At 43.7% G+C, this 26235-nt stretch overlaps 1 long non-coding RNA gene across 6 annotated transcripts in view; it reads right to left on the reverse strand.

Annotated features, from left to right (window-relative positions):
- Positions 1–18486, reverse strand: part of LOC140689480 (uncharacterized) — a 93222-nt gene extending 74736 nt beyond the window's left edge. For 2 of the 6 annotated variants that reach the window (XR_012064473.1, XR_012064474.1), the window contains exon 1: positions 18246–18484. This is a non-coding gene — a long non-coding RNA (uncharacterized lncRNA). Of the gene's footprint in view, positions 1–18245 lie in introns of all 6 variants that reach the window. The other 4 variants (XR_012064476.1, XR_012064475.1, XR_012064472.1 and 1 more) reach the window with 3 other exon arrangements.
- Between the last annotated feature and the right edge of the window lie 7749 nt (positions 18487–26235).

Below are 26235 nucleotides of genomic sequence, written 5' to 3' on the forward strand. Positions count from 1 at the left end.
CTTGTGCCTACTGAATACCACTCACTGCAATTCCCTAGTCAACTGGCATAAATCTAACATCACTTTATTCCCTCTACAGCTGTGCTCCAGACAATCAGTGCAGCCACACCCAATTCTCAGGGAAACGCCTGTGTGCACAGTGCCCGCTGCCCCGCGGCCAGTCCAGTGGCGCTGGTTAAAGTAGCAATGGGCATCTGGTCACCTAGTATGATGCAAAAACTGTCCAGGCCAACCAGCTTCCTGCTGGAAATGGGAAAGATTGGGAATAGCAGGGGAGTGTTGTGACACGGAAAGCTGCATTGGGATGGCGGTCACGGCCACTTCCAGACCAAAGGGAAGACGGAGCGGAGACCCGGCTGAAGCGGAGGAAGCTGGCTGAACAATGCAGAAACCATGCCAGGACCACACCCCGTGACTGGGTCTGGAGACAATCAGGGGTCTCTGGAGTTGCCTCCATTGTCCCAGTCCAAGTGAATTCTTAAAGTGACACCCCTCCCCTGAGCCCCACCCATTCCTAGAGGTACCTTGAAAGGAGCCCTGCATTTGGAGCCCTAAATACCTGGCTGCACAAGTCCCCCTTCCCTAGGAATTGCTTCACTCAAGTATCGGGCACTCATTCCGTGCTAAGCGCTGTTTGAGGCACAGGAGACCGCGCTAGATGAGGCAAGCTGGGCCTCTGCACAGAGCCGGTTTCCTGGTGGTCAGAAACTGTCTCATGTTGGTGGTCACCACTCCCACCGGATTACCCTCTGGCAGCCCCTGGCCCTGCACTCCCACACCTCTGGCTCCACGCCCTTGACTCACACTGTTCAGAAAGGTTCCTCTCCGTAGAAATCCCTTCACCTGCTAAATGCCACCACCTCCTTGCAGCCTTCCAGGATCTCTCAGGCAAAAGTAAGTCCCCTGTTTTCTGTACTACTTAGCACATCTGTGGCCACCATGGCACTTCTGCCACTCTGCCTCCGAGTTCAAGTGATTTATACACCTATCTCACCTTCAGGAACTTGAACTCCTTGAGAACAGAAACTGGGCCTGATTCCCATCACTGAACCTTCCACATGGGATCCCTCCAACGCACAGTGGTTACACCAAACTAAATTCAACCAGTGAGGAGCTCGGGAGGAAGTGAGGAGGACATACACCCTTTTCTCATTCTCAGCCTCCACATCCAAGCACGTGGTCCTGAGTCCCTCACTGTCACACTATCTTCTAGAGTAAAATTTAAATGGCGCCATGCATCTAAAGCCTTTGGTCCAGCTGCCCTCCTCCAAGTCCAAATCATCCACAGCTCACAGACAAGCGAGTTATTTTCTCAGCCCTGGCCTGTGGTCAGTATTGCCCAGCTAGGAAGAAGGCTTTATAATGAAATACTTCCAAGTGCTTTGAACTGGCCAAGCTGTGTTTATACAATTACAAGCAAACAAGCTAATGTAATGGCATGGCTGAGATTTAATGGTGCCGGGTCAGGAAATTACAGTTCCCTGCTTACACGTTTCACTGCCGATTGGTTTACATCTCATCGGAAAAGCATCTTGCTTTGGACTATTCCTTTGTGCAGAGGGGGCTTGCTATAAATAAGGGGGCGGGGAAGTGAGTTCTTAAGTGAGTTTGATTTCTTCCTGAGGGACACAAAGACAAGGGGGTGACTGGTCTGCACCAGAAAATTTCACTAACTATGTGCAGGTGGCAGCAGCATAAATAAGAATAATAAGGGATGCCTCCCCATGGGGCCAGGCTTGTCTCTCAACCAGTTCTGCCAGGACTCCACGGACATGGGCCAGAGATGCAGCTAACACAGTATCAGAAAGAACACTTAGTATGCAGGCGGGGGGCCTGGGTAAAGCCCTCGATAGCCACTAGCCAGCCCCGGGAGCGGGGACACGTCGCTGGGCTTCTCTGGGCTTTAAACCGCTCATCTGTATACTCAACAACTGCTTAAGGTTCCTCCCAGTTTGAGTTGAATCTATGCCAACTCATTAGACCATCGCTCCCCGGCCACAAGATTACTAGAGCTGAGCCGGTAACACGAGGGTCATTTTTCTAATTGCACTGATCCCCACACATGTATCTGCCTGGTTCTCCATGTGACTAACCCCACATCCGTCATGCAGTGGCCTAAGGTCATGGCATCTGGCTGGGGCTGTGACACTTTGTGACACTCTTACTCACACGTGGTGTTGGGGGCACAGCCTCTAGGACTGCTCTCTCCTTAGCTCCAGAGTCTAAGCGACAGTGAATGGATTCATGCGCTCACTGGCCTTTCAGGATTTTATCACAGTGTCATTTTTAAACTCAAGTGAAAAGAACTAAGTGTTCAAGTTCTTGAGTGGAGAGGGTGGATGAGTGATACGCTTTCTGTGTAAGGGTGATCCCTTGTAAAAACGTACATGCAGCACAGCTAAAGGAAAACAGTAAATCTGGCTTCACCAGAGATGCTTAACCCCCTCACCCCTACCCCGCGGCCCCTTTGGAATGCAGTTCTTAGAACTCATGTTTTTAAAACATGGACCAACCAGACTATAACGTGAGGCATTTCTGAGGCCAGACTCCCCAGACAGAATCCAAGACAGACTTGTGCTGCATTATTAGGATTGTCAAATAAAGATATTAATGAAGTTGCTAAGAGGGGTCCTATCAGTAAACACCTCATCTTTGATATCTCGTGTCGTTGGGCGCTACAAACATTCCCCAACAACCTGCTTTTCAAGTTTGCCTCTTTTGTACTCATTTGCTGAGGCAGTGGCAGTGGAAGTTGGACCACTCTCCAGAGCAATTAGGAACAGCTCTCAAAAGCCATCAGTGTGTCCAAATTTTATCCCACTCTCAGGAATCTATTCCCACATGATAGACATATGGTCAAAGATCTGTGTATAAGAATGTTTCTAGCAAAAATGTAAAGCAACAAGAGGGAAGTGACTCCGTAACACAAATACATGATGGGAATTATTACCATGATGCTTCTTAAGGATGTTTTGTAGTAATATACAAAAATTTTTGCTACAAATTTTAAGTGAAAAATGAGGTTGCAAGTTTTATATATATTTTTCAATCCTTGAAATGCACAAACCAAAAGATGCAAGACGAAATGCTAACAGATTACTTTAGATTTGAGAGGGTGATTTTTCCCCCTTCCTCCTCCCCACTTCTCACTTTACTCTGCTTTCCAAATCACCCACAATAAATTTTACCTTGAAATTATAATATCATTATAAAAAACTGAGTGTTCCTTAGATGACCATCCCTTCCTTCATCTGAAATTACCTTGTCTCCCCTGCTCATCACCACCATGCCTTTCTCCCTGCAGACGCAATGGCAACAGGAAGATCAAAGCCACATAATTCACTTCGGCTAGTGATAATTACAAATGTCACAGCCTACATTGACAGGTTTGTTGGAGAGTTCTAAGCTGGGTGGGTGGGGGCAATATCTTTATCTACTTTCAAACGATTATTTTGAGGACAATAGGAAGAAACACAGCAAGACAGGCATCGTGCACCACTGCTTGATTCTGAAGTCCTAAGCATCACCCAAAGGCCAGAAGAGAGCGGGCTGACCCCCGCACACCTCCATCCTCCAGGAAGGCCCTGAGGACTTCACACTTTTTCTTGGAACAGGCTTTTCCTGGAAGTCTGTCTTGTGGGATAACCCTGAGCGTACTTTGTAAGATACACAGCACAGGAAAAAATCACATACGAAATGCTGGCGCCGGGGTGCAATCACAGAGCGGGGGCTGGTTAAATGCATATACAGGGCTTTTAAAATGCATACAAAGATGCACAGAGTCTGGAGGGAGACCCCCCAGAGAATTAACATCGCTGAATGATGAAATTATCAGTGGTATTTTCCTTGTGATGTTGTCCTGCATTTTCCAATCTTTGTATGTGTTGTTTTTAAGGAAGAGTTTTATTTTTAATATGATAATTGAGGGATATGCATAAAAGTACATAGAAAAGACTCAGAAGGAGGTGGTGTAAGAGATAAATCTTTTCTTTTTCATACTTTCTTTGCATTTTCTAAATGTTTTGCAATGAAACTGCATTCCATTTTCCAACAGAAAAAAAAAATACAGTTATTTAAACAAGTCCTAAATGGATTATGGAGAAATGTTTGTTCTCACAGCTAAAATGTCCTTTTAGTTCCAGGGTTAGGGCAGGGGATATTTCTCAGTGATTTGTTGGCTCCACCTCAAGCCAAATGCTGTCAAAATTATTTACTAAGCACTTATTAAATAGTTGGGACTGTGCAAGAGTTCATTTGCTTCATTAATTCATTCACAAATATTTTTGATAATCTATATGTTAAAGCATTGATAACCACATTTGTCTCTGTCCTGAAAAAACTTCCTGCCTCGCTGAGAATATATACGAGTTAACTATGATAGCCCTTGCTCAACATCTGTGCGGGCTGGTTCCAGGACCACCCCCAACCCGACACCACACCTAAATCTTAGGATGCTCAAGTCCCTTGTATAAAATGATGCAGTACAGTTTGTGCTCTGCATCCACGGCTCTGGGTCTGCGGTTGGTTGAATCCGCAGATACAGAACCCGTGGCTACAAAGGGCTGACTATATAGTATGGCAGTTGTTCTTAAAATTTAGCTTGCATCAGGATCACTGGGGCGGGGGCAGGCTTCTTAAACCATAGATTGCTGGGCTCCACCTGAGCCAGTCAGTCTGATCCCAGATGATGCGGGTCTCACCCTTGGGGGAACCCTGCAATATAAATGCTTGACAGAGAGGTATGCAGACAGGGTGCTGTGGGAGCGCCAAGTTCCACCTCCATCAGACGCTGTGTTCCTACTGAAAGCGGGGGTGGGGAGAGAAGAAAGAGGGTAGGCCGGCACATCAGTCCATAGAATCCTCATTGCCTTACCAGGTAGATTTCTAGACCATCACACTCTTTCTTTCAGGATCTGACAATAGCCACTAGCTCTTTCCCCAAATGGACTAAGGCATATTCGTTAGACACACGAAAGCCTAAACTTGCTACTAGTGAGACAGTTCACCAAATTCAAGCCCTTCAAGAAGGAGGCTTCGATAATATCTGCACAATTAGGGCCTGCAGAGACCATTCCAAACGCCTGTGTATGTGGACATGTGAGGGAAGAAAAGGACCAACATCTGTGATGCTGGAAATGCTAACAAAACTGGCCGTGTTGGGCAAAAGCCCTTTGCTAAGGGTGCAGCGACCCTGTTTGGTGACTCTGTTTCACAAGTGCATAATGTAGCCAATGGTTTACCCAAGCCTGGGATCATAAAATGTTACAAAGCGTTCCAATATTATTAAGATAGTAAGGCCACTTATAAAATACTTTCTGGATGAGGGTCAAAAAGTTGATGACAGTGTTCCCTGGGTAGAAGTTTAGCTATATATAGACTAAAAGCCAGACAGAAATGTCATGAGCTTCATTTTCTGCACCCTCGAACACTGTACTTTATCAACTGGGTCAGAGTTTAGATGTACCAGGACAGCTAACTCTTTTAAAGGATCCACAGAGTAGATCATTTTGCAGTAGCATACTTACTCTCTATTTTATATAAGCTTGAAGTTCTACATACTAGGTATCAGGGGTTATATCTGCAAAGTTGAATAAGCCTGTAAGAAAGTCAGTATATCACTACATCATTTTTTTTCCCCTGAACAAGTGTGTGTGTTTAAGGACTAAATTTGAGAATAGCATATAGAGGGAGAAATCTGGAATCAAATTCATGCAGGTGAAATCATTTCTAGATTTCTTTTAACCTGGTGAATAGTACTACCCATTTGTTCTTGTTGTTTCTTTTCCTTTTCTTGTCTTGCGGCTTATCTGATTTCTCTTCCTCTCTGTCTAATAAATGGTCCATAGAGGGATTGGTAAAAAGTGAAAAACAAGATGCTTAGGACACTGGGAATATCATTAGTGAGAACATTTCCCCCAAAGTGCTTCATTTTGCCTCCAGATGGATTACAAATGTAGTTAAGCTCTTGTCCGTACATTAATTCAGGGCATCAGAGTTTCATAACCTTTTAAAAATGCTTATCTTGCATGTAAGAACTAGCCTGGTGAGCAAGTGTTTTCCATGTGTGATGCAGTGATGACGCAGAAATTATTGTACCCAGTTTACAGACAGGACGACAGGACAATATAACTAAAAATCTTTGGTTTTTTTAAATTGCTATTTTTTTTCTTTAGAAATATCACCAAAATGGCGCTGAGAAATATCTTTTACTACTTGTGGGGAAAAATTTAGACTTTTTTGAAAATTACATACCTAAATAAATTCCAGAGAGGAATAAGGAGATTAAGTGCAAAAACTGAAATTAAACAAACACTGGGAAAATAGAGTGAATGTTCATTTGATTTCAGAATAGGGTTGGATTTTTTAACAACAGCCATAAAGGAAATTACTACATTTGATTATGTCTATCTTTTAAAAGTTCTGTCTCTCTGAAAATACCATACACAGAATAAGAAAGTAAAAAGACAAATTTAAAGAAATAGTTACAGTGGAAGGAGGTTATAGTTCAGTGGTAGAGCGCATGCTTAGCATGCACAAGGTCCTGGGTTCAATCCCCAGTACCTCCATTAAAACATAAATAATAAATAAACCTAATTACTTCCCTCCCCAGGTAAATACTGCTGTGCTTTCTGCCACTATAGATTTTACATTTTAAAGAATTTTATATAAGTTAAATAATATAGCACATCCTTTTTTCACTCAACATAATGATTATGAGATTTATTCATGCTGTTGCATGTACCTAATTCCTTTTTATTTATTATTCCTGAGTAATATTCTATTTATGGATATATCATTATTTATTCATTCACCTGTCAATTAGCATAAAATTGTCCATCTTTTTCTAGACAATTATTCTAAGGAAATAGTAAGATATTTGTTCAAAGATTTATGTATAGATTTATGTATTATAGCATTATTTACATTATTAAAAAATTAGAGGCTATCTATACATCCAACAATAAGAGATAAATCAAACAATTATAATCAGTCCATTCAAAGAAAATGCAGCATTTAAAAACCACATTTTTGAATCATTTTTAATTAACACAGGAAAGCCTTCATATATAATGTTAATTTTTTAAAAAGGGATACAAAGCTCATTATCTTAATTTTGTAAAACTAAATCATTGAAGCACTAGAAGAATGCAGGGGTGAATTCTATTATAATATATGTATGAGAGGAAGGTTTTCTAAGATTGAAAATCCAGAAGCGAAAAAAAAAAGGAAAGGGAAAAGAAAGAAAAAGATTGATAAAAATCTTTTGCCAAAAAATGAATAAAATCAAAATACATCTGATAACCTGTGAGAAAATTATTGCAATACTTATCACAGATAAATAGATAATGTCCCTAATATATAAGGAACTCTTTAAAGTTAAGGGAAAGAAGACCAAAAACTAGATAGAAAAAGGGATAATTTACTAAAAGACAGTTCATTAAAAAAACTAGAAATAGCCTAAATATGTGAAAAATATTCAACTCTACTCATAATTAGGGAAATGCAAATTAAAACTTTACTGAGATGTCCATTTCTCACTTATCAGATTGGTGACAATTAAAAAGCATGACAATACATTCTATTAAAGGAATTGTGGGAAATAGGTGTTCTCATACGTTGCTGGTGGGAATGGAACTGGTACATCACCTTTGGAGGGGTCCCCGGCAGTATCTAATGACTGCGTATCTATTTGAAACTGCTTTTTGATCCAGCAATTTCACTCCCAAGAATCTACCCTGAAGACAGAACTCCAGCAAAATGAAAATACATATGCACACAGTAATTCATCGCAGCATTGCTTGTAGTGTCAAAATACTGTATTGGAAGTATCCTAAGCACTTGTATATGAGAGGTTGAACTAACTCTGGTATATTTATACAGTGGAGTACCTTGTACACCTGGGAAAAAGAATGAGGTTCTCTGCAAACTGATATGGACTGATTTCCAGGACATACTGTTAAGTAGAAAAAAAAATCAGTTTGCACATGTAGTATCTACCGTATTACTTTTTGTGTAACAAAAAAAGTGGGGGAAATATACTTGTATCTACTTATTTTTGCAAAAGGAATCCCAGAAGGACAGACTAGAAATAACAGAGATTGGTCACCCTCAGGGCAGGTGGGTGGGAACAGGGCAGAATGGATGAAGGAAGGGACACTTTTTTGAGTAACCTTTTGGTGTAGCTTTGACTTTTAGAACCGTGTTTATGGTTCACTTACTCAGTGAATAAATAAATAACCAAATGTGTTCATTAATAATCAGAATCAGTGAGGATGTGGGATAAAAACTGCACGCAGAATATGAACAGAAACAAATAATCCTAATAGTATTTACAATAACCACCACACAGACAAAGAACGTGGGGATCCAATCAAGTAATTTTGAACACGGTAGTTTGATTTTATACCCTTAGGCTAAACACAAAAACTATAAACAATTATTGTAGCTAGTAAGTTTGTTTTTCACTGTGTTGTATGTTAGCAGTTCTGAACCGACTTATGTATATTCCAGCGCTGAGCAGACAGTGGGGTCCAGTTTTCACTATCAGAGAAGGAACTATAGATACACAAAGGGGAGGCAAGGATGCGCCCTGTGGTGCTGAATTGGAATTGGAGGTGTTGGTGTAAAAACATGGTTTTTAGATATAGAAATCAATACGAATCTCAGGGCATGAACATATATTCCTGGCTCTGTTTGCTGAGAATGTTGAGAACCAATAACATCCCAGTAGCAGTGAACACATTGAGTGTCCAGATCGGGTTTCTAAATACCAACCTCCAGACTAAAAGGAACTGCCTCCTTGGAGAACTGGCTGATTCCAGGGCTGGTGGAGCATCTTGCTGTGCAAAGAAGTAAGGACCTGCTCAAAGGATGAGGGGGACGTGTCAAAAAGACATAGCCAGGTTGAAGGGGCTCCCAATGACCACAGGTGGGACAATCTGAGCATCGAAATCAATAAAGACAGCGACAGATTATAAATTAGGCTCAAACGAGAACCTATGAGTATCTTATAGTATTTATATCTTATACTGATAAAAGTGAGTCAATGAATAAGTGGGGAGGAGGAAAGTGCTCCCTTACAGCAGATGCAAATTAATAAATGAGGGATGATGGAATTAGAAAATCTCTATTTGGTAACCATCATAATAATGTTCGATTCAAGCAAGAATCATCAAGGATGGTAAAAATAGCAGGTAAAAACTGAAACATGAATAGGATAGTTACACAGTATTAAGTTCCTCCCTACAAGATAGTTTTTCATTACAAAGGGTAAAGTGGTATTATGTATGGTAGAGCATGTTGGCAGACACCACCTACTCGACTGACCAAGGTTGACATCAGCAGGATGTGTCCAAAGCACAACACGTGCCCTTGGTAAGATGCTCTGAGGACCCGGCCTCACCCTCCAGCATTCCTGCCGAAGACGCGCAGGGTGAATGTAATCACGAGGAAACAGCAACCCCAGACTCTCTTATAGGGTAACTGCTCTGTACTCTTCAAAGATGTCAGAGCCAGACAAGAAAGGCTGAAGAACCACCCAGATTAAAGGACACCAAAGAGACCAAACGCTCAGTGAAAAAGAGAGGAGGCAAATGTGATAAAATGTTAATATTTGGAAAATATGGGTGAAGAGCATATTGGAATTTTTTATTATTTATATAACTTTTCTATAAACCTGAAACTCTTTCAAAATAAATGGTAGAGATAGTGAGGAAAAAAATACATATTCTCTCTTCCTCCGCTCTCTCTCCCTCTTTCTTCTGTCTCTGTGTCTCTGTCTCTCCATCGCTGTCTTTGTCTCTCTGTCTCTGCAGACCCACACACGGAAACACGTCGGAAGGAAATGTAGCAAAAATGTTAATATTGTTTGTATCTAGAGGGTGGGGCAAAACACTTAAAATTAATCTTCTTGCAAAGGTAACAAATCAAAAATAAACTAGTTGAACTACATCAATCTAAAAAGCTTCTGCACAAAGGAAACCAAATGAAACAGAAACAAAATAAAAAGGCCACTTACAGAGCAGGAGAAAGTATTTACAGATCATATATCCAATAAAAGATTAATATCCAAAATAATAAAGAACTCATACAACTCAAGAGCAAAAAAGCTAACAATCCAAATTAAAAATTGGGCAGAGGGTCTGAATAGACATTTTTCCCAGATGGCCAACAGGTACATGAAAAAATGCTCAACATTACTAATTACTAAAGAAATGCAAATCAAAACCACAATGAGATACCACCTCACACCTCAAAGACCAGAAATATCACCAAAAGACGAGAAATAACAAGTGTTGGCAAGGACAGGGAGAAAAGGGAACCCTCCTGCACAGTTAGTGGAAATGAAAACTGCTGTAGCCACTACGGAAGACAGTATGAAGTTTTCACAAAAAAATTAAAAATTTAACTACCATACGATCCAGCAATTCCACCACTAGGTATTTATCTAAAGGAAACAGAAATACTAATCAAGAAGATATATGCACCCCTATGTTCACTGCAGCATTATTTACAACAGCCAAGATAATGGAAGCAACCCCAGGGCACACTGATGGATGGATGGACAAGAAAATGTGATATACACATTTATTTGTGTGTGTGTGTGTTGTGTGCATGTATGCAATGGAATATTATCCAGCTGAAAAGAAGGAGATCCTGCCATTGTGACAATGTGGATGGACCTTGAGGGCATTATACAAAGTAAAATAAGTCAGACAAAGATAAATACTGTGTGTTCTCACTTATATGTGGAATCTCTCTCTTAAAAAAAAGTCCAAACTCATAAAAACAGGGAGTAGAATAATGATTGCCAAGGGCTAAGAGGAGGGGGAAATGGGGAAATGATGGTCAAAGGGTAAAAACTTCCAGTTACAAGGTGAATAAGTTGCAGGGATCTAGTGTACAGCATGGTGACTATGATTAACTATACTGTATTGCATATTTGAAAGTTGGTAAGAGAGTAGATCTTAAATGTTCTGACCAATGACAATAACAAAAAGGTAATGTATGAGGGAAGGGATAAATTGGGAGTTCGAGATTTGCAGATACTCATATATATAAAATAGATAAACACCAAGTTTTTACTGTATAGCACAGGGAACTCTATTCAATATCTTGTAGTGGCCTATAATGAAAAACAACATGAAATGAATATATGTATGTATATGGATGATGGAAACATTATGCTGTACACCAGAAACTGACACACTGTAAACTGACTATACTTCCATTTAAAAAAAGGTAATTATATGAGATAAAGGATACGTTAACTAACCTAACTGCGGTAAATACTTTGCAATATATACTTGTAGCAAATCGTTATGTGGTACACTTAAACGTACGCAATGTTATATGTCAAGTATATCTCCATGAAGTTGTGGGAAAATAAAAAATTATAAAATCTTCTTTATGCTTTTCTGCTTCACACATATTCAACCATGAGTTTGTATTACTCTCACAATATAGATATATTGACAATTTTAGGAAGTGCTAGCAAGGGCTGGGACTCTCAACCTGTCACAATGGCACCTTGTCAGTGTCAGCTGTCTTGTCCATATCGCTGCACGCCCCAGCCTGGTCACACCCACCTGGGCTCTGCCAGCAGCTGTGGCAGTGCCAAAATAGTTCCTGATGTATCATGATAGTAAGACAACTGTAGTCTCAAATGACTTGAAGTGTCACATGTTCATCCCCTGAGGCCACGTGTATGCCGTATGACAGAAGAAATTCTAAAAATGGCAATGTGCATACTCTGCTGCAGAAACACCCTGTCACTTTCTGGCAGCAGCAAAGTTCCAGCATGATGAACATTGAGTCTGTCTGCCCTGTTAAAGTGTCATTGATTTTTTTTAAGCAAATCATTATTTATTACAGATTTATAGAATGTACCATCTCAATCTTTGGGTGCCTTGGAAAACCACCCAAATTCTTTCCCTGTTAGTTATGGTTTTAAAAATAAATTTTAAAACATCACTTCTCAGTGCTGGGCACACATAACAGAGAGCCAATAAATGCTCCTCTGATGAGTGAATCGAGAAATGAATCAGAGGTGGGAGTGACTGGGGTGAGGAGAAAAATCTGCCATCTGGGTTTTGAAGTTTGGATTATGCAATAGGCTTGACAGTTTGTGACCAATTTATTTAACAGTTTTCCAGTTTCTGCCAGTTGGAGGTGACTTTAGTGGGTTACTGAGTTTTCCTCTGGCTTCAGGCAGGAAAGTATCAACATGTCAGGATCTCAGACGTAGGCTGTACGCCAACCGTCTCCAAAACTTCCAGAAAGAGCTGTCACAAATTTACGTCAAAAGACATCCTAAAGTTTTTATCACTTAAAATTAAGTCCTAATGGCTCAAACTTTTCATATCACAAAGCTGGGTCTTGTATTTAATTTGTGATTTCAGAGAGTCATGTGTCCAATTATTCTAGATTCTTCTCATTCTTTTCTGTCACTGAGAAATCATTCTCTGAATTTATTCTCAAAGGCTGCCACTATTCAAATATGGAGACAAATTCTTGACTCCTCAGAGGAATGAGATGTGGATATTCTATTAACCCGATTTCTGAGAAGCCTCTCTGGTTGACTCAGACAACTCAAGACATACTTGTGTAAAATGGTATGCACTTCAGGAAAACCCAGCTGACTTTGTGATATTTACAAAGTACTTAAGAAATCAAGATAGCCTTCAGAACTAAACCTTGGAGATTTTAAATTTACTTCCACAATATCAAAAAGGAAATGTATGATGGTTTATTTACTTATTATTATAAATACTTACTTTTAATTTATTATTATTATTATTATTATAATTTATTACTGTTTCTTGAAACCTGGCATTGTGTTTAGTCTCTTTTCAGAAAATAAATTTAAATCATGATGTGAATTTACCCCCCCAGATTTCATTTTTTTTTAAATTGAAGTACAGTTACAATGTGTTAATTTCTAGTGTACAGTACAATGTCCCAGTCATGCATATACATATATTCATTTTCATATTCTTTTCATTATGTGAATTTAAATGTAAAAATCTAACAAGATTGGTAAATGGCTTTAGGATCTGAGAATTCAAATGCCTCTCTGCCGTTTGCATCAACATTCCTTCTCATGAATATTCATACTTCCATCCCTTTCAGCAATAACAGTCAACACACATAGCTACTTAAGTTGACTTATATTTATTAATTCATTTAACCCTTATAATAACCTTATGAAGATGGCAATATTATATTCTTTTTACAGAAAAATAGGCACCAAGAGCTGGCTGCTTAAGGCAGGGCTAATCGATGGCAAAGCACAGGTTCAAAGCCTCCAACATGACAAGTTAGTAGCTACTGTGTTTTGCCATGTCTGAATTATTATACAGGCAAATAGTTATACCAAACTCCTTTCCCTTGTCTCCCAGCATAATTCATGGGCCACCTCTCCTTTTTCTCACCCATTGGTAATTGGTAAATGTTTAACAACCAGTGCTCCGAAGAGCTGGTTTGCAGCATTTAGCAATCTCCACGGCCAATTACAAATTACCAGCTTGATGCCTCTGAAACTGGAGCTGGGAATAGATGTGCAGTATAATCCATTACGTAGTATTTGTATTCTGAAGATACAATATAACCTCAAAGAGCACAGAAAAGAGTAAAATGTAGTAAAATAGACAATGAATTTTGAATATTTATTATCTTTGTTTTAATATAATCTAGTTTACTGTAAATGTATAGGATCTACTTCTAATCGAATTTTTTTTTTTTACTTTCTGAAAAATTTACCAATTGGCTCTCAAGAGCCAGCCAGTTCTATTAGATAATACATTTCCTGGAAGTATCTTTCAGTGTAAAATTGGGGGAAGGGTGAAATTAAGGTATTGGACTACACGATCTCAATGGTGTCTTGACTCTGCGCCCTCCTCCAGACAAATTTCTGGGGTTCCCAAACTCCTCTTCCGGGAGGACAGCCCAAGGTGTGGGTCAGCCCTGTCCTGCCCAGAGTTCCGCGGTCTGCTGCGCCACCTGGTGGTTTCAGTTAGCAATTGCTCTATTTCCTGCCTCTGTCTTGGTGTTTCAGGGAGGCTCTTAGATGGGGAGCATTCTTGACCCGCTAGCATTTTCAGCTACTAATTAGGCTTCCAGTGAGTAAGGTATCATTCACAGTCTCCCATTCTAAGGCCTTTAAGATAAATTCCCAGGCATCGGGCCAACACTTGACTAAGGATTTTTGTCCCCTACAGAGATTACCACCCCAACTCCAGAGCAGCCAGGACAATACCCAGGCCGGGCTTATAAATCTTAAGCAGAATATCCAGCGTCCTAACAAATACCCCAAAGTTCTTGTCACTGTTTTCTCAGAGGCTGACAGGGTCCTCAGCAAAAAGATCTTCAAGTATTCCATCTTGACATCTCACAGACCCCAAAACTGAAGGCATAACCCTAACCTTCACCCCATAATCAGGCCCTCTCCCCCCCTCATGGACTCTATCTCACTAAATAGTTTTAGGATAATAAAAGCATATGGAGTGAGAGAGAAATGATTTGGAGGTTACAACCGTGGGGTTGTGTTAACCTGTATGATGAATCTCTTTAGTGTAACTGATTCTCAGGTAATTGAGCAAAAATCTTACATTGGGGGTGGGTGTCCTCAACCATTCTTCCCATCTTATTCACTTTTGTTTCTCCCACCTGGGTATTTATTCATTCATACAACTAATATCTGTTGAGCACAAGCATTGCTAGTCAGCTGGCTGGGAGACGTGGATCAAAGAGTAAGACACAGACCCAGTCCCTGCACTTGAGGGCTCCCCAGGGTTGAGGTGGAGGCAAAGGAATATACTTGGGAGCATCAGCAAAGCAGCATCTGTGGGCGCCAGCGAGCAGAGGAGCTGACTCAAGGCAGAGGATTCGGGATGGCTTCCTGGGTAGGGGGCAGCTAACCTGATCTTGAAGTGTGTGTAGACTCTGGACAGAAAGAGAAGACAGGGAAAGATGAATCAAGGAATGAAATCGTAGACTGGAGGGTTTTCAACAGAACAAGAAGGGCACTTTGGTTGAGGACAGCACATTCACGAGGCAGAAGTGATGAGTGATGACACTGGAAACTAGGATGGGGACAGGTCTTCATGGTCTCAATTACATGGGAAATGTGGGCTTCACGCAGTTGGTGATAAAAATATTAGCCTTTCATTGTTTTAAGCAAAGGAGAAAGTCAGATCCATGATTAAAGAAGTTATCTGTCCAAATTCTGTTGGGCACATGTGCCAAATGTGGGCTTGTCTTCTGCCCGGGGACTCGGGACACTTCAAGCTCCTTGTCTAAAGATGAGAAGGACAGGGACAGTTAGTGAGAGAGAAAGAGCACTGCTCACTACACCAGCAACTTCTGGAAAGTCCTGTCCCATGGGATGAACAACCAATCACTGACAAAAGAGGAGGGAAAGGTGATGGGAGCAAAGGGAAAGCAGAAACACTAAAAGGAAAACTTACTTCAAAAGGAGGAGGAGGAGCAGAGCAGAGGAAGAGGAACAGAAGAGGGGAGGAGAGGGCTACTGGGGAGTGCGACCTGGGGGCAGGGAGGTTCTCCCCACAGCCCAGGTGGGAGAGGACAGGACTTGAACTTGGGCAGCAGAAATGGGAAAAAAAAAAAGGGTCTGCGGAAGGAGAACTAGGGTGCTTTATTGCTGGAGAGTTTGGGGAGCCTGAGTATTAAACAAATTTGAGAGTTTTCCTAGAAAGGGACTTTGCAAAACATCACAGGAGACTTAAATGTTCCTCCCCTTGATCTAGTCATTTTACTTCTAAGAGTTTATTCCCAAATAATTACACATGAGCATAAAAGGTGTGTAAAAATGCTTATCACAGTATTGGTGTAGCAGGAAATAACTAGAAACAACCAGAGGAGATACATACATTTTGATATATCTAGAAAAGAGATACATTTAAAAATCATGTTTATCAAGAATGTTTAATGACATGGGCAAATCCTTTTAATAGATATAATCATGTTAAGTGAAAAAAATCTGGATCCACAGTGCATAGCATGATTCTAATTTTGTAAAGAAACTCCATATGTATAGAAAGAGAAAAAAGAAGCAAAAGAAAATATTGAGTGTGGCTATCTCTGAATCATAAGATTGTGGCCCCATTCTTTATACTTTACCAGTGTTCTAAAATTTTATATAACTAACCTACATTATTCTATTGTACAAAGAAGTAATAACTGCCATGAAATAGAAAAGGAAGGTAACTGACCCACCAAGCCTGCCCGCTCCAGCCTGCTCACTGGGAAATCACCTGTGGTGACGCACAGAGACCAATAATGCTCATCTAACTCCAATAACCCCTTGTTGAATGCTCATTAGTACTTGAAGCCCAGGGGAAACTCTCACACAACCCCATCAAGTGCTCATTTTCTATTATCTTTTTACAGAGAAGGAACCAGAGGCTCAGAGAAGTGAATTAACTTGTTCAAAGTCGCACAACAATAGAAGCTATGGCTGACATGGCTCTCACTACGTACCCGGCACTGTTCTAAGCACGAACTCATCTATTTAATCCTCATCACATGAGGATTTTTATGAGGCACATTCCATGATTACCCATCACTCTGAGTTAAGTACCGTGTCCAAGCTTCCACACTCGTCAGTGGCAAACCTGGATTCACTCTGGCTTTAAATTCCTCCTCAAAACAACTTAATGTTGACTTGGCAACAACGTGGCTGTGCAGAAATTCAAACACAGTTCTGTCTAACCGAACTTCTCACCATCACACTAAGCCCTCAAGCCTGCTGCAGGACAGAGGGGCGCCAGGGAAGAGGGGAGCAGCAGGGAAGGGGCATGTAAGCATCCTGAAAGGGAAACTGCTTGCTGGACAGAGAGAGGCACCATGCAATTTACGATTTGAAAGGAAATGAAAGTTCCCAACTGAGGATTTTGAAAAAGATGATATAGTAATGAGGAGCAAATAACTTAAATGATTAAAAAGATGTTTCAAATTCAGTTAGAAAAGCTGTGTTTTGATTTTTTTAGTAAGAAAATCTTTTAATGGAAAACAAGCTTTTAATTCCTTTAATACTGACCATCCATTCAAAAAAATCAAGGAACAGTAACGTGTGTAACGTTAAACTCAATTAATCCAGTATTTATTTCCTCGGTCTAAGGACAGCAAGCAGGGCGGTTACCAAGCCTCTCGAGACCTTTGCAAGAGTCTCTCCCCTCCAGGTCCTGAAACAGCAGTTTAGACGCCAAAATGAGCCTGGAAATTCAGGCCAAGTACTAGAAGGAACGGGCAAGCGCGCCCTTCCGATGGGGCCAGGGCCGAGTACGCAAGTTGTGGCTCAAAACCTTGAACTAACGGTTTTCTCCTGGCAACTGATGTATGACCACAGGACAGGCAACTGCGGAATCAGCTGCACCATTAGCAGGATTCCCAAACATGAATCCAGGCAGGACCAGGAGGGATGGGAATGATCAGGGGTGGCCAGGTTGGGAGGAATCTGGGAGTCAGTGCCGAACCTGGACGCGGTGAGACACGTCAAGCACCAGTTCTCACAGAATCCCAGGGCGGATGGACTCTGCCGCCCAAAATGTGCGCCCTGGGGTGGTAAGAGCAACAGGCCAGCAGCGGGACAAGGTGCCTCCACCTGTCCTTGCCTATACAAATGATGATGGACGTGCCAATTAAGTGATTGGCTCCATATGTCGGAAATGTTCACAGTTTAGCCCCTCCAACAACCCTTCGAGGGCGTCGCCACGACCAGCTCCATTTTACAGATGAAAACACTTAAGCTCAGGGAAGCGAAACAAGCCTTGTGAGCAGAAAGGAAACCCTTAAGTGAAGACAATCCTCGGGCTGAGTTTTATCTAGGAGTAAAGGAGCCGGGTTGGGGCCGGCCGGCTGGGGCCCCCTCGCCGCCCCCTCTCGCTCTCCGGGCGGACTGGGAGCAGGCTGGGTGCCGGCGCTGCGGGGCGCGCGCTCCCCGGCCGCGCATCTGCGGGCCCCAGGGTTGCAGCAGCCCGGCCAGCGCGCGGCGCGAAACGCGGGCTCGCCGGAGTCAGCCGCCGGGGCCCGGGGCGGCCCAGAGTCCGCAGGTCGCCAGGCTGCAGCAGCCAAACCCGGGCGCGGCGCCGACGGCCCGGCGTCCCCAGGGGTTCCGACGCCCCGAGCCGGTCGCGAGCCACGAACCGCGAACCTCGGCGCCCGGGACGGTGCGGACGCGGGCGGGCAGTGCCCCCGCGAGCCCCCGGCCCTGCCCCCCGTCTTACCGCAGCTGCTCCGGGTGACCAGGACCTCGGCCGTGCGCTCCGGCTTCCTTCGCCGCGCCCCGCCACTCCCGCTGGTGCTGCCGTCGCTGCCACCGCGGCTGCCCTCCTCCGCGGTCCCCGCCGCGCCGCTACCGCTGTCCCCGCGTCCGCCGCGGCTCCGGGCGTTCAGTCCGCGCGCTCCCTGAGGCCTTCCCCGCCATCTTTGTTAGGGGCGGTCCCGGAACTCGGACGCGATTGGCTGGAGAGGGAATCCCTGTGTGTAGTTGATAATCACCTGTAAAGAAACTTGGGCCTGTCCTCAGGGGTTCTTAATAACTTACTAAGATACCAGTCCAACCGGTCTCCGTCATGCCCTTTATTCCTCATAATCTTGTGACTTCCAGTACATGTGAGCATTAGAGGTAAAGTTGCTAAATCCGCCACGTATCAGGGTACATATAGTTAAAGCTCAGTTAATATCTACACTCCGACCAATTTCAATTTTAGTCGTGATATACAAGGAAGAAAAATAAATAAGAAAAACGAACATCTTACTGACAACAGCTAAAAGGCTTATCAGTATAAACTGTCAACAGCAATTATGTATAACGTATGAAATCGAAAATCTCATGTCCCGAGAAAACCAAATTTGTATAAAAAAGTTTTTCAGTGACATAGTGTCAAGCATTGTCAAAGATAACTAGCCTAGCATCTCCTGACCACTGAAATGAAGGCCATTTACAGGGTTTTACTTCATTTAGTTTCCTGAAACTGACGCTCTGAGTGGTAAAATAATTTGTTCATTCTCCCGTTACACCTTACAGACTTTTGACAATATAGAGAATTTTAGAAATGAGGCATTTCTGCAGCAATTACACCGAATCTTTTGTGTGTCAAGGATCAGCCTTGGATTGTGTGGTGCAATGAGATGCCTTTCCTCACAGACTTGCTAAAGCTCAGAATTCACTTTACAGAGGAGGAGGTTTGGATTCCACAGGCGAGATAAAAGCTTAAAGAGCACAATTCCTGCGCTGCTGGCAGCTCCTTCACTTTCCGTCCTTCCTCTGACAAAAGCCCTTCAGGCGGCTCCTGGCTGGCTGTGCTCTCAATCGCAGACCCTGACCGGGTCTGCAGTCTACCCCCAACTTGAGCCAAAGGTCCAGAACTCAGGCCCACGGCTGCTCCAGGCCCAGGCAGGTCTGCAGTGCCCAGTCTGCTACTCTCTGCCCAGACATACCCATCTCCTGTTGGTCCCCAATCTGACTTCACTGAAGGTATCTCGGTCCCTTTTGGCCCCGGTGACTGCGGGATCAGGGCTCTTGTATTAGTAGGGTTCCTCTGAGAAGTGGACATCAAGATAGGATTTGAAGGCGAGACACTTATTTAGGGGAGAAGCCTTTAAGTGTGATGAAGGGGAGAGAGCAGGAGGGGGCAAGGGAGCCCACAAACAGAGATCAGCCCCGACTGGGTGGGGAGTGGGGGAGGGAGGGAGGGCTGGGCAGGAGGGTTTCAGGCAGCAGAGCAGCTCAAGGGCCCTCCCAAAACCTGGCAAAGGAACATGTTCCTCCTGTGACTTAATCGTCCCACTGCTTTCCCTGACACAGACGGCATGTATGCCTGCAGTTCTTGGCGTGATATTCACTATATTCCTGGGGCCTTCATATTTCTATTCACTGTTCAATATGCAACATAAGCAGTTTTGAAGGACCCCTGTGACCAGTGGAAAAATAGTATTTTTAAGGGGAACGTGCTGTGCCCTGCCTGAGCCACAAGGTGGCAGCAGAAGCTCAGGCATGGAAAAAAGTCAGTCCACAAAGGCTTCTGCGGGACTGTGTCACAGTGGATCCTGAATGTGCTTTTAGTCGCTTGCAAAAAAGACCTCCTCAAAACGGCCTTTAGCAGCCGTAATTTTAGTGTATGTAACACACTATTTGTAATAAAATGTAATAAAAGAATTAGATAATGAGTTTCTGGCAATTGTGGGAAACAGCATTTTTAAGGGGAAACTGCTATGCCTCGTCTAAGCCACAAGGCAGCAGCAAAACCTCAGACACGGAAAAAAAAAAAGGGCTTCTGCGGGACTGTATCACAGTGGACCTTGTATTTACTTTTAGTTGCCTGCAATAAAGACCTGGAAGCTTTCAGCAGCCATAACTTAGTGGCTGTAACACAGCATTTGTAATAAAATAATTAGATGAATTTCTGGCAAGTGTGGAAAAATAGCATTTTTAAGGGTAAGTGCAATGCCCAGCCTGAGCCACTAGGTGGGAGCAAAACCCCAGGCATGGAAAAAGCCACAGCCCACAAAGGCTTCTGCCGGACTGTATCACAGTGGACTCTATTTGCTCTTAGTCAACACACACACACACACACACACACACACACACACACACACACACACACACCCCTGGACGCTTTTAGCAGCCATAATTTTAGTGGATGTAACATACAATTTCTAATAAACGAATTAGATAATGGGTTTTGAGTATTTAATATAACCTAGTTAATTGTGAATTTGTACATTTTTTTAAAAAACACCTTTATTGTGGTATATGGTTCCTGTACAGTAAATTACACATATTTCAAATGTACAGTTTGATGAATTTTGATAGATGTATACACCAATGAAACCACTACTACAATCAAGATTGTACAATCTTATTCTAATTTAAAAATTTTAATTCCTGGAAATTTTGAAATGGCGCTCAAGCGCCAGCACTGTCAGATACTGTATTTTAAGGAGCTAACTGTTAGTGTAAAATTTGGGGAAGGGTGAAATTAAGGTACTGGGCTATGACAATCTCAATGGTGTTTGATTCTGAACTCCCCTTTGGACAAATCTCTAGGGTCCCCAAAAGAGTAAAATGTAATAAAATAATCAGACAATGAGTTTTGAATAATTATTATCTTTGTTTTAATATAATCTAGTTTATTGTAAATGTATAGGATCTAATTCTAATTTTTAAAAAATTTTAACTTTCTGAAAAATTTACCAATTGGCTCTCAAGAGCCAGTTCTATTAGATAATATATTTCCTGGAAGTATCTTTCAGTGTAAAATTGGGAGAAGGGTGAAATTAAGGTATTGGGCTACACGATCTCAATGGTGTCTTGACTCTGCGCCCTCCTCCAAATTTCTGGGGTTCCCAAACTCCTCTTCCGGGAGGACAGCCCAAGGTGTGGGTCAGCTCTGTCCTGCCCAGAGTTCCGCGGTCTGCTGCGCCACCTGGTGGTTTCAGTTAGCAATTGCTCTATTTCCTGCCTCTGTCTTGGTGCTTCAGGGAGGCTCTTAGATGGGGAGCATTCTTGACCCGCTAGCATTTTCAGCTACTAATTAGGCTTCCAGTGAGTAAGTTTCCTCTTTTCATTCACAGTCTCCTATTCTAAGGCCTTTAAGATAAATTCCCAGGCATCGGGCCAACACTTGACTAAGGATTTTTGTCCCCTACAGAGATTACCACCCCAACTCCAGAGCAGCCAGGACAATACCCAGGCCGGGTTTATAAATCTTAAGCAGAATATCCAGCGTCCTAACAAATACCCCAAAGTTCTTGTCACTGTTTTCTCAGAGGCTGACAGGGTCCTCAGCAAAAAGATCTTCAAGTATTCCATCTTGACATCTCACAGACCCCAAAACTGAAGGCATAACCCTAACCTCCACCCCATAATCAGGCCCTCTCCATCATGGACTCTATCCATCATATAATTTTAAGGTAATAAAAGCACATGGAGTGAGAGAGGTTACAACCGTGGGGTTGTGTCAACCCACGTGATGAATCTCTTCAGTGTGACTATTTTCAGGTAATCGAGCACAAACCCTACGTTGCGGGTAGGGAGCGTTCTTCCCTCCTTCCTTTTGTCTCTCCCACCTGGGTACTCACTCATTCATTCATACAACTAATATCTATTGGGCACAAGCATTGCTAGTCAGCTGGCTGGGAGACGTGGATCAAAGAGTAAGACACAGACCCAGTCCCTGCATTTGAGGGCTCCCCAGGGTTGAGGTGGAGGCAAAGGAATATACTTGGGAGCATCAGCAAAGCAGCATCTGTGGGCGCCAGCGAGCAGAGGAGCTGACTCAAGGCAGAGGATTCGGGATGGCTTCCTGGGTAGGGGGCAGCTAACCTGATCTTGAAGTGTGTGCAGGCTTTAGACAGAGAGAGAAGACAGGGAAAGATGAATCAAGGAATGAAATCGTAGACTGGAGGGTTTTCAACAGAACAAGAAGGGCACTTTGGTTGAGGACAGCACGTTCACGAGGCAGAAGTGATGAGCGATGACACTGGAAACTAGGATGGGGACACGTCTTTGTGGTCTTGATGGTCACGTGGGAAATGTGGACTTCATGCAGTTGGTGATGAAATGTCAGCCTTTCATTGTTTTAAGCAAAGGAGAAAGTCAGATCCATGATTAAAGAAGTTATCTGTCCAAATTCTGTTGGGCACATGTGCCAAATGTGGGCTTGTCTTCTGCCCGGGGACTCGGGACACTTCAAGCTCCTTGTCTAAAGATGAGAAGGACAGGGACAGTTAGTGAGAGAGAAAGAGCACTGCTCACTACACCAGCAACTTCTGGAAAGTCCTGTCCCATGGGATGAACAACCAATCACTGACAAAAGAGGAGGGAAAGGTGATGGGAGCAAAGGGAAAGCAGAAACACTAAAAGGAAAACTTACTTCAAAAGGAGGAGGAGGAGCAGAGCAGAGGAAGAGGAACAGAAGAGGGGAGGAGAGGGCTACTGGGGAGTGCGACCTGGGGGCAGGGAGGTTCTCCCCACAGCCCAGGTGGGAGAGGACAGGACTTGAACTTGGGCAGCAGAAATGGGAAAAAAAAAAAGGGTCTGCGGAAGGAGAACTAGGGTGCTTTATTGCTGGAGAGTTTGGGGAGCCTGAGTATTAAACAAATTTGAGAGTTTTCCTAGAAAGGGACTTTGCAAAACATCACAGGAGACTTAAATGTTCCTCCCCTTGATCTAGTCATTTTACTTCTAAGAGTTTATTCCCAAATAATTACACATGAGCATAAAAGGTGTGTAAAAATGCTTATCACAGTATTGGTGTAGCAGGAAATAACTAGAAACAACCAGAGGAGATACATACATTTTGATATATCTAGAAAAGAGATACATTTAAAAATCATGTTTATCAAGAATGTTTAATGACATGGGCAAATCCTTTTAATAGATATAATCATGTTAAGTGAAAAAAATCTGGATCCACAGTGCATAGCATGATTCTAATTTTGTAAAGAAACTCCATATGTATAGAAAGAGAAAAAAGAAGCAAAAGAAAATATTGAGTGTGGCTATCTCTGAATCATAAGATTGTGGCCCCATTCTTTATACTTTACCAGTGTTCTAAAATTTTATATAACTAACCTACATTATTCTATTGTACAAAGAAGTAATAACTGCCATGAAATAGAAAAGGAAGGTAACTGACCCACCAAGCCTGCCCGCTCCAGCCTGCTCACTGGGAAATCACCTGTGGTGACGCACAGAGACCAATAATGCTCATCTAACTCCAATAACCCCTTGTTGAATGCTCATTAGTACTTGAAGCCCAGGGGAAACTCTCACACAACCCCATCAAGTGCTCATTTTCTATTATCTTTTTACAGAGAAGGAACCAGAGGCTCAGAGAAGTGAATTAACTTGTTCAAAGTCGCACAACAATAGAAGCTATGGCTGACATGGCTCTCACTACGTACCCGGCACTGTTCTAAGCACGAACTCATCTATTTAATCCTCATCACATGAGGATTTTTATGAGGCACATTCCATGATTACCCATCACTCTGAGTTAAGTACCGTGTCCAAGCTTCCACACTCGTCAGTGGCAAACCTGGATTCACTCTGGCTTTAAATTCCTCCTCAAAACAACTTAATGTTGACTTGGCAACAACGTGGCTGTGCAGAAATTCAAACACAGTTCTGTCTAACCGAACTTCTCACCATCACACTAAGCCCTCAAGCCTGCTGCAGGACAGAGGGGCGCCAGGGAAGAGGGGAGCAGCAGGGAAGGGGCATGTAAGCATCCTGAAAGGGAAACTGCTTGCTGGACAGAGAGAGGCACCATGCAATTTACGATTTGAAAGGAAATGAAAGTTCCCAACTGAGGATTTTGAAAAAGATGATATAGTAATGAGGAGCAAATAACTTAAATGATTAAAAAGATGTTTCAAATTCAGTTAGAAAAGCTGTGTTTTGATTTTTTTAGTAAGAAAATCTTTTAATGGAAAACAAGCTTTTAATTCCTTTAATACTGACCATCCATTCAAAAAAATCAAGGAACAGTAACGTGTGTAACGTTAAACTCAATTAATCCAGTATTTATTTCCTCGGTCTAAGGACAGCAAGCAGGGCGGTTACCAAGCCTCTCGAGACCTTTGCAAGAGTCTCTCCCCTCCAGGTCCTGAAACAGCAGTTTAGACGCCAAAATGAGCCTGGAAATTCAGGCCAAGTACTAGAAGGAACGGGCAAGCGCGCCCTTCCGATGGGGCCAGGGCCGAGTACGCAAGTTGTGGCTCAAAACCTTGAACTAACGGTTTTCTCCTGGCAACTGATGTATGACCACAGGACAGGCAACTGCGGAATCAGCTGCACCATTAGCAGGATTCCCAAACATGAATCCAGGCAGGACCAGGAGGGATGGGAATGATCAGGGGTGGCCAGGTTGGGAGGAATCTGGGAGTCAGTGCCGAACCTGGACGCGGTGAGACACGTCAAGCACCAGTTCTCACAGAATCCCAGGGCGGATGGACTCTGCCGCCCAAAATGTGCGCCCTGGGGTGGTAAGAGCAACAGGCCAGCAGCGGGACAAGGTGCCTCCACCTGTCCTTGCCTATACAAATGATGATGGACGTGCCAATTAAGTGATTGGCTCCATATGTCGGAAATGTTCACAGTTTAGCCCCTCCAACAACCCTTCGAGGGCGTCGCCACGACCAGCTCCATTTTACAGATGAAAACACTTAAGCTCAGGGAAGCGAAACAAGCCTTGTGAGCAGAAAGGAAACCCTTAAGTGAAGACAATCCTCGGGCTGAGTTTTATCTAGGAGTAAAGGAGCCGGGTTGGGGCCGGCCGGCTGGGGCCCCCTCGCCGCCCCCTCTCGCTCTCCGGGCGGACTGGGAGCAGGCTGGGTGCCGGCGCTGCGGGGCGCGCGCTCCCCGGCCGCGCATCTGCGGGCCCCAGGGTTGCAGCAGCCCGGCCAGCGCGCGGCGCGAAACGCGGGCTCGCCGGAGTCAGCCGCCGGGGCCCGGGGCGGCCCAGAGTCCGCAGGTCGCCAGGCTGCAGCAGCCAAACCCGGGCGCGGCGCCGACGGCCCGGCGTCCCCAGGGGTTCCGACGCCCCGAGCCGGTCGCGAGCCACGAACCGCGAACCTCGGCGCCCGGGACGGTGCGGACGCGGGCGGGCAGTGCCCCCGCGAGCCCCCGGCCCTGCCCCCCGTCTTACCGCAGCTGCTCCGGGTGACCAGGACCTCGGCCGTGCGCTCCGGCTTCCTTCGCCGCGCCCCGCCACTCCCGCTGGTGCTGCCGTCGCTGCCACCGCGGCTGCCCTCCTCCGCGGTCCCCGCCGCGCCGCTACCGCTGTCCCCGCGTCCGCCGCGGCTCCGGGCGTTCAGTCCGCGCGCTCCCTGAGGCCTTCCCCGCCATCTTTGTTAGGGGCGGTCCCGGAACTCGGACGCGATTGGCTGGAGAGGGAATCCCTGTGTGTAGTTGATAATCACCTGTAAAGAAACTTGGGCCTGTCCTCAGGGGTTCTTAATAACTTACTAAGATACCAGTCCAACCGGTCTCCGTCATGCCCTTTATTCCTCATAATCTTGTGACTTCCAGTACATGTGAGCATTAGAGGTAAAGTTGCTAAATCCGCCACGTATCAGGGTACATATAGTTAAAGCTCAGTTAATATCTACACTCCGACCAATTTCAATTTTAGTCGTGATATACAAGGAAGAAAAATAAATAAGAAAAACGAACATCTTACTGACAACAGCTAAAAGGCTTATCAG

This window comes from Vicugna pacos, chromosome 26 (assembly GCF_048564905.1).
Source record: "Vicugna pacos chromosome 26, VicPac4, whole genome shotgun sequence".
NCBI lineage: Eukaryota > Metazoa > Chordata > Mammalia > Artiodactyla > Camelidae > Vicugna > Vicugna pacos.